The 11,678-nt window shown below is 37.9% G+C and overlaps 1 protein-coding gene across 1 annotated transcript in view; it reads right to left on the bottom strand.

Moving 5' to 3' along the window:
• LOC143211137 (uncharacterized) overlaps positions 1 to 11,678 on the bottom strand; it is a 505,477-nt gene that overhangs the window by 324,187 nt on the left and 169,612 nt on the right. The window lies entirely within an intron of this gene.

Genomic DNA, 11,678 nt, shown 5'->3' with positions numbered 1-11,678 from the left:
ATTCTCGTTGGCGAGGCAAACAAAACTGTTAATGTATAATCTCGGGATTTGAAAAAACATCATTCAGTAATTAAACATTGGCTCTTCTTCGATTTTATTTTTTAATATTTTCTGGTGTTGTAAGAGATTTTGAGGGCAACCAATATTATTTTGTATTCAGAGCACATTATTCTTCCATGAAATGCTTACACATATTATTATTTCATGATAAATTAGTAATAATATTAAAATAAAGTACGATCGAAGAATACCGCAGTAATCGGTACAGTAACCCTACTGCTATTCTAACCAGATTTTTGATCGCGTTATACGAGGGTCGACTGAACAATTCCAAGTTCTCGATTTGCGCCATCGGTAACAAGAAATCCCGGAGCAACATGAAATCGGAAGGAGGACGTCCGCAGGAAATGGAAAAAAGGTCGACGAAAAATCGTCGAATAAGAGGATGCCTTCGAGAACGAGATGAAGAAGTGGTAAGGTCACGGGGAGAAGTCAGGCTCGGGGAAAGGAAAAAGGACGGTGCCGGAAACGAAGCAGAGGAGAAAGAAACGATCACGGAAACGAAGAACAGCCGGCGCGGCAACTTGACGGGGCGCAATAACGATAAATGTAAAGTTCGCGTACGCATCGTTAGTACCATTGCCAGACCCGCAATAATCGTTGCTGCCAGGCTACGACGTCGCTCGGGGGTTACTAACTACTAATTGTTACCAACTTAGCGAAACGAAGAATCCTTCGTGCTCGCTCGCGCCCTTTCTCTCTCTCCCACTCCCCTCCTTTTTACGCGTTACTTCTCCAGATTAAAGAAATTTCGTGTTTAACACTCTTGCCTTCGAGACGAAACGTTTCGCGTTTACGTTTCCCTCCGTTAGTCTGGCTGCAACGGAAAGCAGACGAGGATAATTGCTGTTGCAGGACCTGCGTCGGATTACTTTCGCGATTGTGCGCCTTCTTTCGCGAGGATTGCCTTGCGATAACGCCCAGCCATCTTTTCATATCATTCCTTCGATAGATTTATGCTTCAGATTGTTTTGTATCTTTTCACAATGTCGGCGAATCCTTTGCACACGTCCGGTTCGTGCCGTAACTGATCCTATAAACGATAAGATGGTTCAACGTGTGAAATGTTGAATAATATTTGTGATGTAGTACTTTTCTTTCAGGAGACTAAAAATCATTTAGAAATTCGTAATTTCGCCGGAGATTGTCTCATTTCTTTACATTATATCGTAAAAATAACACGATTGTACTTATTTAAATTTTTATATAGCAAGTTTTATTATAATTATCATCACAATTTTTATATCATACATAAATCTCTATAATCTCCATAATTTTAGGTTCAAAAATTTGGAATCCGTCACTGTGACGTTAGTGTCAGTGTTAAATATTTTTTACAAAATAATATAGTATTAAAAAATTCATGAGATCGTCCCTCTTCGAAAATTTCTGAAATTACTGCTATTTTCATTGTAATACTTTTGATATGACTTTTTTTCGTGTTTCTCATCTTTTATAACCAGACTTTGCAACAGAAATATCGGAAAAAATTTCTTAATATGTGGCTCGAAATTAATTGTGATTTAATGGGGGGAACAGGGAAAAACCCTGTTTTTTAATTTCCCCGGTAACTACCCTTAAACTGCAAAGAAATGTTTCTGTTTTGCTACATTATAACATTTTAAAACAGCAAAAGTATCAGCAAAAATTTGTTCAAAATTAATTTCAGCAGTATAAATAAAGTAAAACATCTTCCTAAACAACTTAGTTTTAGAAATAAAGAAAGGAAGACCCAATTATAATGGACAAAAATTTTAGGAAGCCGTATGCAGCAACAAATTGTTGAAAATTAATTTCAGCAATGTTCAGGATCTCCCAAAAATGTATTTCCTCGAAAAAGTTACTTCAAATAAGCTCAAGCCCTGTACATAAGAATGGAACATATATCACCTAAAATCGCTGGGTTACGATTTGATTAAATGATTTACACAACGGCGGTCAAAGTCAATGAAATATTAGAACAACGCACTGGCCGTCTGAAATAACGCGGAATTGCTTAAACAGAGGAAAAGCCCTAAGGGAAAATCAGTTTTAATACTTTGAAGTGTTTAGCGTAACGCCGCAAATAGAAGACTAACGTGGAATTATGTAACGTGCATAATCGTGTACCCCTCTCGTTTGAAGTTTGAAGTTCTAGGAACTTCCTCCCCTAACGAGTAGTTAAGTAATTATTACATCGTCGCTGCGTGCTTCTATTAAAACTTATCAGTATAGTACTGATTCCGTGTGGTAGAACTTCTTCTCTCGCTTGGATCGTTTAATTATTACGATTGCGTACTGCGTCACCGAATTTTCGCACGGGGACGTTCTGATTAAATTTCTTTAACGTTGTTTAAAGGATGCGCGGCACACGCGTGTCTGCGTGCACGTCGCTTCGTAGGAGTTCAGGGAATTTCCTACGGTTGCACGGAATTCTCCTTGTATTAGGGTAGCTCAGAAAATATGGAGCTGCTTGAGTCACTTTGTTTCCTATTACGTTCTTTGTACCGAGAGAAATACAGTGGGACGCCGCGAAGATTATGTTACGTTGAATTTATTTTTCTTGAACGCAAGTGAACGAAGTAATCTGCGAACGTCTGACGTTTTCTAGAAGTCGTTTCATAGAAAGCGTCCTTGCCTTATTTATTTCAATTATTTTTATTAATCGGACAGAAATTGCTAGTCTTTGAACTCCTAGAATTTTATGTAGAAATACTTTACAACATTCTGCCTGCGCTCGCTATGAAGGACTATATCTCTACCTTCACCCCGATGCGCTGGAAAATTTTTTGAAGAACCGTCTCCTTCAGAAATTATATAAGATATTTAATTATTTTATTTATATAAAACCATTTATTTTTCACACTCGTTTCAATGGGAATTCCTGAAGGGAAGTCTCCCCTTTTCGATGACCACTCAAAAGTTAATCTACAATTTTTTGTCCTGGTTTTACTGTATAATTTAAATACTGTATAATCGTTTATAATTTAGTAATCTTTTAATTCTACTCTTAGAAAGGCGATAACTAGTTTTAATAGAGCACCATACGACTTGGATTTTCCTGAAAAGTTAGAACAATGGCGTCAATTGGCACTTTCTACTTTTCCACTTTAAGATTTCCAAAATATCTGTTCAACGTTATGTAGTAAACTAATTGTCCTAGCTTCTAAAAAAAACCGAATTATCGTCTTTTGACTAGTGACTGTATTTACGCTAAATCGAGCCCCGAGAGAAATGAAAAGCAGTCGATCTACAGTTTGCGAAAGCACGGTGCAGCGGCGTAATTTCCGAAGGAAAGCTCAAGCATCGTGTTCCAGGCTGTAAATTAAAACGCTGTAATAACTGCAAAATAACGAATGTTATCAAGACCGATGATTATCCGGCCGTCGGATCAGGCTCGGTAATATAATTGTAATTCGAGGCGGCCTTTAAGTTCTCGTTTTTCATCGAATCGGCTTCAGGCGGCGGTGGATTAAGCTTTAATTACTCGTCGCATAATAATTCTGGCGAAACGAAGGTGCAATTACGGTATCTAGTTGGCGGAACGATTACACGCGAGGACGCGCGCCGCGCCGCGCCGGGGCAAACGGAAGCCGAAGGGGGAGAACGTGTGAGTGACAAAACTCGGGGTTCGTTCAGCCCTCGCGCGCGCAGTATTATAAGATACATTCGCCCATTATCGTTTACCGCGCACTTTCGCGCGTTTTTGCGAGCTCCTCCCGTATCGCGGAGCTTAGAGGGCGGAAATTAAACGTGCACCGTATCTAGACAGAGCGAGGAACAGGGAAACGAGGTAGAACGATATCCAACCAACAGAAAAGGACCAGAAAAGACACCCCCGAGCGAGAAGAATCAAGGCAACGCAAACACTCAAAAAGTACAAAAACTGCAAATCGAAAGTTAAGAACACTCCCATTAAATCACAGCGAAATGGGACATTTTTAGAAATTTATTATACGGAAAGTAAATGACGTAGAGATCCCTGTGCTGCTGGGGAAAATAATCGCGGTCAGTGAACAATGATAGTCAGTCTTATTATTACAAAAGGACGCATGTTGGGGTTAAATCGGTAGCAAGGCGAACGGAATACAGCATGTACCTAACAGTAGCAAGAAGAGGAGAAGAGACCAATGCACGATGCAGGCATAGAAAGATACAGCGAAACTCTGTGAACGTCTGCGAGCCAACGGCGAAGATGGACGCAAGACGAAAAGCGTCGGGAAGAATGACGGAAGAGGGAACCTTATTCGCGACGAGCGGCGGTCGTAGGGGATATAAGTAATAGTCGAGGAACGCTATTACGTCCTGCTGCGTCCTCAGCGGGGAACGGGGGCTATATTACACTGTAATACCAGAAAGGGTGCTCTTTCCTTGCGGGGGTAGCGAATGTCTGTCGGGGGTGTAGCCAGGGGCTGAAGGGAACGAGGGCACGGAAGAAGAGGAAAGCCGGAAGAGTCGGTGTGCGACGTTTCAGGATTGTTCGACTTGCCAAACGCTTTTAACCCTGCCATCTTTTGGCCCCGCCATCCCTCGTCACGGTATATTTAAGGGGAACACGGTGTACACCGGCCGCCGGGCCCCCCAATCCCGTTCATCACTCGGCAACGACTGGAAACCGCTCGGACGAAAACCAGACACGAGGAGACGGACGTGAAATACAGTTTTTTCCGCTCCAACCCAGGCCGAGTTTAGCATCTGATTAGCATATCAGTGCCGATGAATGCCGTGGAAATTTGTATCCTTCCATTCGCGGAGGCGTTTAACCGCGATCCCGGTTCGTATGGAAATCGGAGGGTGTCGGTGAGCGATTTTGATGGAACAGAGTCGATCTTTTTCGGTTGAATAAGATGTTTTCCGGAGTGGAGAAGCGGAGATTAATGCGGGGTGCCGTCGTCGCACAGTGGTCCAAACGGCCGATTTAGGAGTGCAAAAGTCTAAACGCTTCTAATAATCGATAATTCTGTGTTATATGTATTCTATACACATTAGATAAGTATAAAGAAGGCTAATTGAGTTCCGTAAGATTATTGAAATTTTTTTTTTCTTAAAATATATAGCAGAGGAAGCAACATATTTCAATTTATAATGCCAGTTTTAATGTACAGTGTTAGAAAAGAAAAACTTGTACACAATTCTTCTGTTTTTACAAAAGTATAATTTTCAGAAATGAAATTTACGACAACAACAATAATAATACATATACAAAAACACAATAATAATAAAAATAAAAACAAAACAATATTTATATCTAGTTATACGATTTACATCTAATTAGATATAATTATATAACCTAACACAATCCAAGCTGTTAACGATCTCTCTCGACACAATAAGAATGGGAAACATTCATGTGGAAGGCCCATAATAATAGAAAATCAATCTCTTTTTGTTTACGCTCTCTACGACTCGCGAAAATAACTGCCAATCGGCGCTCTAACAACAATGCCACAACACCAGGCATTCTTTGGACATTATTGCCTAATACGTCTATTAATCGTCTATTATATATTATTATAATAATACGTCTATTATGTATATGTACGTCCTACGCGTACTCATCATCGACATGTACCAAAAAAAATCAAATAATTTGCTAATCTGCATTTTTCTACAAATAAATTTGATGAAACCATAAACTACACATTTCATTCCTAATATTCATGCAAAAATTAACGCGAATACGGGCGAGTATCGTTAGTATTTCCCCTACCAACTTAAGAAATGAATTTCTTAAAACGTCTTCGTTCCACGCGTACTCGTCATCGAACTGTACCAGAAAAAATAAAATAACTTGCTAATCTGCAATTTCCTGCTAATAAATTTGATATGAAACCATAAACTACATATTCCATTCCTAATATTCATGCAAAAATTAGCGCGAATACGGGCGAATATCTCTCATTAGTATTTCCTACAACAAACTTAAAAAATAAATTTCTTAATACTTCCTTGAGGAACATTATTTAAACGTTTCCAAAAAATAGTTTTATATTTTTTTTCGTATCTTCCCAATGCTTCTGAACACGGCTATTATAATATTAGAAATCAATATTAACGTTCTAGACAATGAATAATAGGTGTAAGGATGTCCTTTATATCGATGTACGTATCATACTGCTACTTTCAACCTACGCCACACTTAACAATAATTGATTTGACAAGTAATATTGTCGATTTTAGCTTCTACAGACATACGTGTTGATGTAAGAAACAGTATTAAATGCCTACTTCATGTTTGGTTTGACTTTTGCACTCCTAAATCGGCAGTTTGGACCACTGTGCGTCGGTCTGCTACGAGAATATTAACACGTGAGCTGCCACCGTCACACACATGTGACGTTCACTACTCTACTCTTAACCCTCAAGTGGACCTTCGAAATGCACTTTAAAAATGCAATTACACTGAGATCATTTGTTACAGAGCTATTAACGAAACACATCGCGCGGCAATAGCGGACGTATTCCATAACGAAGCCACGGAGAACGTTTTCGCAAAGGAAAAAGTGACTTCGAATGACCTCAGGAATGGAAGAAGTACATTTTGGGACAGCCAGTCAAAATAGAGAGGTTCCTAAACATGAACGAAGCTCGTGCATCTTTAACAAGGATTATTCGACGTCGGAACAGCAACCGGTCTCTAAAGCGTTGTTGAATCTCGGTGCGGATCGATTCGTGGAAAGATGTCAGGCACGTCGAGCCGATTAAAAATGTATGCACGGGACCCGTGTTAAGTAGCAGATACTCACCTGGAGTCCTTAGGGTGGCGGACGGTGCGAGTGCACCCCCGCAACGGGGTGAAAAGGGCGGCTGAAAGGACGCTTACCGGGTAGGCGAGGCTCGAATATTGCAAGCGAGTCTCCGTGGTAGCGGGACAGAGAAGGGGAACAAGCCTGGTAAGCACCTCTGAAGGGCCATCTTCTCCGAGCTTGCGTTCCTAATCGCATCGGAGTCATCTATATTATTAGGGGGCCGTGCATGCAACCCGGTTGCAACGCGACAAGAATTTTCCCGTGGAATCGAACGTCGTTCCGTAACAATGTCCCTTTAATCTTTTTCTCCTGTCGCCTCCTTCTCTCCTTACACTCCTCTCCCCAACCCCCCACCTCATTGGTTCTTTTTCTCTGTTGTGCTCCCCTTAAGTAGTGCTTTTAAAGATACACAGGGAAAAGGAGAGGCTCGCCCCGTGACGAAGAAATTGTTGCCGCGGTGGAAAATAGAATTACACCGGGAAAAGAACTAAGCAGCTATAGGGAAAATTCGATATGCGTAGACGGGCTGCGTATCTTTGGTGGAATAAAAAATATCGATTTTTGCGGAACGGTTTTAGTCTGTTGGTTTCATCTCTTTTCGATTATCCGGCAAAGGTTTTATTTGAAAATTCGTGAAACTATGGATTTATGGCTAGGAGAGCGCAGTCGTATTGCACCGTGGTGTATTGGTTCAACCGCTCTTGGGGCTAGCTGCAAGAAATTACAATATTTGTTCACGGTTTTCAGGTTATTTGATGGTTCAATTATAAATTTCTGTCACTGTTGAATTTCACAGCACACATGTCGTTGAAATACGTTATGTAAATTTAATTATCATTTATTTATTTAGAGAATTTCATAGTATATTTTAAATTCTCGATGTTGTGCCATAAATACATAAAATCTGCAGTTTAAGCATCGATATTCCGGAATTTAATCATTCAATTTATTCAATAATACCGTTCAGTTATTTAATTCGTATAAAAGCGAATGTAAAGTTACATTTCACATTTCTATGTATTTCTGCGATAAATGCAGAAGGCAAACAATTACAAGATAATATCTAGTTTATATTAAATCATATTACATACTTGTCATTATTACAGATAGGATTCTGCTATTTTAAAATGGTCTTAAAGTAGGAACTTTTGGCCCACCCTGTAGACAGTTCCTACAGTGGACAATTATCGAGTCACTTTCAAGGTGACCGATAATGTTGCATACATCGCGGCTAAACATATATTTTCAATTTTCAAACATCAATACTTTATAAACAAAAGTATAGACTGCGGATTTTTATGTAATTATGGCGCTTGAAAATGTTTGAGAAATGCTGGGTATAAAATATGACTGAATTTAGTACGAATTTAATTTATTTCAGATCTAAAAAGTCTGTAGCCACGGGAAACCAGATTTTGTTTGACTCGAGTTTCTTAAAATTCGTCTACGAAAATTGCAAATTGCATAATTACATCCACAGTCTACTTACAAGACTTATGGCCACTGGGCTGAAATAAAGCTTCAAGAACAGTGGCCGAAAAGGAAGAAGCAGAAAGTCCACAAAAAAGGAAATACATTATCCAGGAGAATTTCAACATTGTAAACGCTGTCGCCGTTAAAACCAATACCGGCGAAGAAGTCGAAGTTCAAGAGGTTAGTTCATACGGAGTTTAATTAGCAACTCCGCGGGGGGTTTTACCGAGCAATCTATCTGCAGTGTCCGATGTCATCCTGCCGAGCTACTAATTAAATAAATGTGGGGCACGGAGAAGCCACGTGTTCTTTCCGGAATCGAAGAACAACTTTCACGAGCAGGAAGTTGCTAGAATATCACTGTTGCCAAATATCCCTTGAAACTTAATTACGAATGGAATTCCTTATCTTGAATTTAATAAGGCTTCGTGGAAGCTGAAGTGCGGATTGTAAAATTTAACATCTTCATTTCCGCCGTGGGAAATTTTAATAAAGATATCGATATCCCCATAGTAATATCCGATATCAGCGAAAAGTTCTCGAGATGAAGTCATTCTGCATCGGTTTCACTATTTTTTTTGTTAATGACATTACGTTACTTTTGTGCATTATGCAAAACGATATGTTTGTTACAAAGTCACGGTATTTTTTAGTCTTACAGTACTCTGTTGCGAGCGGAGTTTGGTGAAAATTTTATACTTTTTAATGTGCAATTTACTAATTGTTTATGAAACCAAATAAATGCATAGAAAGTGACAGTTATTAAGTGTAGAACATACTTCAAGCAGAAATACACACATGTTATACATTCATTTTTCAGAATCACACCAATTTTTTAAAATTCTGCGGGGCGCTCACGGAACCCCATTGTATGCGGTATGTACTGAGGCTGAAATCGCCGGGCATGCGCGAGAGAAGTTGCACCTAATACCATCATTGTTCGTGATCGATGTTGCGACAACATCGTGCGTGCATTCGTGCTTCAATATAAAACGAAAGGTAACTGTTTATTTCAATCTCTAATGTATAACAATGTTCAAGAGAAGCAATTTAAAAATACTGTATTATTCTGAAGTTTCCGGTGGAGGAATTATTTTTTCGGGAAAAAAACTTCTCCCGCCAAGAATAACTTTTCAAGTACTTCATTGTTCGCGAGTCCTGTGGAAAAGATAACGAGGGCGAACAGGAAGTGGAACACTTGTTTGGAAGAGAACGATAGCGTGGAACAAGTGTCTCTGCCTGGTAGTTCCTAAATATCGAAGTAACGGCGCCAAATGTCCGAGAAAGAGAATTCTTGGACGGAACTTCCTGGTTCGAGTGATTGTGTCTTAGGTGTAATCGGCTAGGAAAGAAAAGAAAAGAAACGAACGAAGGTAAGAAAGGATCGCTCTGGACTTTCCTCTCCGTTGCTTTCCTCGATGTAACCTCAAAAATAAATGGAAAAGCGATTTGCAGTGGCATTGTCTGCAGCAGTACTGGCTAGCGTAACCAATGGCACAATTGACAGAGAGCTGTTCTGCATTCTTTAATCGATGGGTTTCTTGAAGTACTGCAATTAGTAATGGATGCAAAATCAATAAACCGCGATTTATCACAGTGATCGCAGAACCACGACCCCGGTCGTGATTTTAAATTCATTCTAATTTTTCTAAACTGTCATCCTAATTCTTCATCTCGATTGAATTAGTTCTTTTTTAAATTAAATACATAGATTAGCTCGCATAAAAATATCTGCATATAACGTAAATTGAAAACTAAGTTATCAATATTTTCCAATTTTCATTTCCCGTACCTTATTTCAGTATTTTAGAAATAAAAAATTCATTCTTCCACTCAATTTCGAAATCGTAATACATATTCATTTCAATAGTATAAAAGAACAGACAATTTCTTTTGTTTATGTATGTACTTATATGCTGTGTATAAAGTTTTACAAAATACCAATGTATTATTTAACAATTATAGGAAACACAAATGATAGTTTCAGAAACGTCTTACAAATCTAATAAATTTGATAAAACTGCGATGTAACTCGCAATTTTGCTTTGTTTTAAAAACATACAGGTTATGTCTCGAGAACAATTATGCTCTCCGCCAATCAGAAGCGATCACGAAAATTAAGAATCACTGTGAAAAATCTCCGTGATTGGAACGACATATTCATGCCATCCCTAACTGCAATGTAGTCAAGAAAAGGTATCAATAAATTAACCCTCGGTCAACGGACAATTTTTATAGCTATACATATAATTCACGATGGTTAGGACCGTTCACAGCTCCAATTAATAATTTTGACGCTAACTGTACCGGGTACAAAATATGTATTATTTTATAAAAATTACAAAACTGAATTTATTTCGATTCTTCATAATTTTTATAATAGTACGTGCTCGAATAAATAAAATTCAATAATTTCTAATGGAAGTATCTTTATAATTTTAATAATTAAAAGATAAAAAATGTGAAAGCACTTTTCTTTTTACTTGAATCAATAATGACTCATACATAGATTTTTGGTTCAATTGAATTAATAACAGCACATCTACAGAGATTATATCTTCAAACTTGCAGAAGCACTTACAGTGAAAAATTGTTGTTTTTACTTGAATTAATAATACCAGGCACAGAGATTATATCTTTAAAGATTCAGACTGAATTTTGAAGCAGTTACAAAAAAATTCTTTTACTTGAATTAATAATAGCACACACAGGGATTATATCTTTAAAGATTCATGCTGATATTTAAAGTAGGTGCAGAGAAAAATTGTTTCTTTTTTATTCGAGTCAACTTTAATTCAATTTAATTGATTTTACTTTAATTCAACACACAAAATAGTGACGGTGGCTTCAAAAAGTATTCGAACGCTAAATGTAATTTTTAACCTGGACACTTTTTAAACATTACAGCTTCTACTTCAACAATCATTCATTTTGTTCAAAGATTTTTTCTAACATGTTTCAGCATAATATAGAGAGTGAGAAACTGAAGAGACGTATTTTTTGAGAATACTATAAAAATTGGTAAGTCCCTAAAAAACATTGTAAAATTTTTATCGTGACTGAATCTACCATGGATTTGAAGACTGAAGCTTTCCTTTTAGAACGACTCCCTAAAACTTGATGTGCGATTTTTTATTCGCACATAAAACAGTAGCACATCGTACAAATAGATATATCTACTAGAAACCTTAAAAGCGTTTTTTAAAAAACTTTTTCCAGTTGGTTGGCAAGATTAAGATAAGAATATTGAATTGATCAACTTCAAATTATAGCTGTACGTTAAGACATAGTCCTTTTAATGTTTTATCTGCAAGCAAAATTGTATAAATTTTGTTTAATTGTCAAAAAGTTCTGAGGGGAATTTTTGTTTAATTTTTGCTTGTTGATTGTAGATTACACCACAGCTTTGTGCGCATA

The sequence above is a fragment of the Lasioglossum baleicum genome, chromosome 8 (genome assembly GCF_051020765.1).
Source record: "Lasioglossum baleicum chromosome 8, iyLasBale1, whole genome shotgun sequence".
NCBI classification, from domain to species: domain Eukaryota; kingdom Metazoa; phylum Arthropoda; class Insecta; order Hymenoptera; family Halictidae; genus Lasioglossum; species Lasioglossum baleicum.
This window is presented reverse-complemented; position numbering and strand designations above follow the sequence as displayed.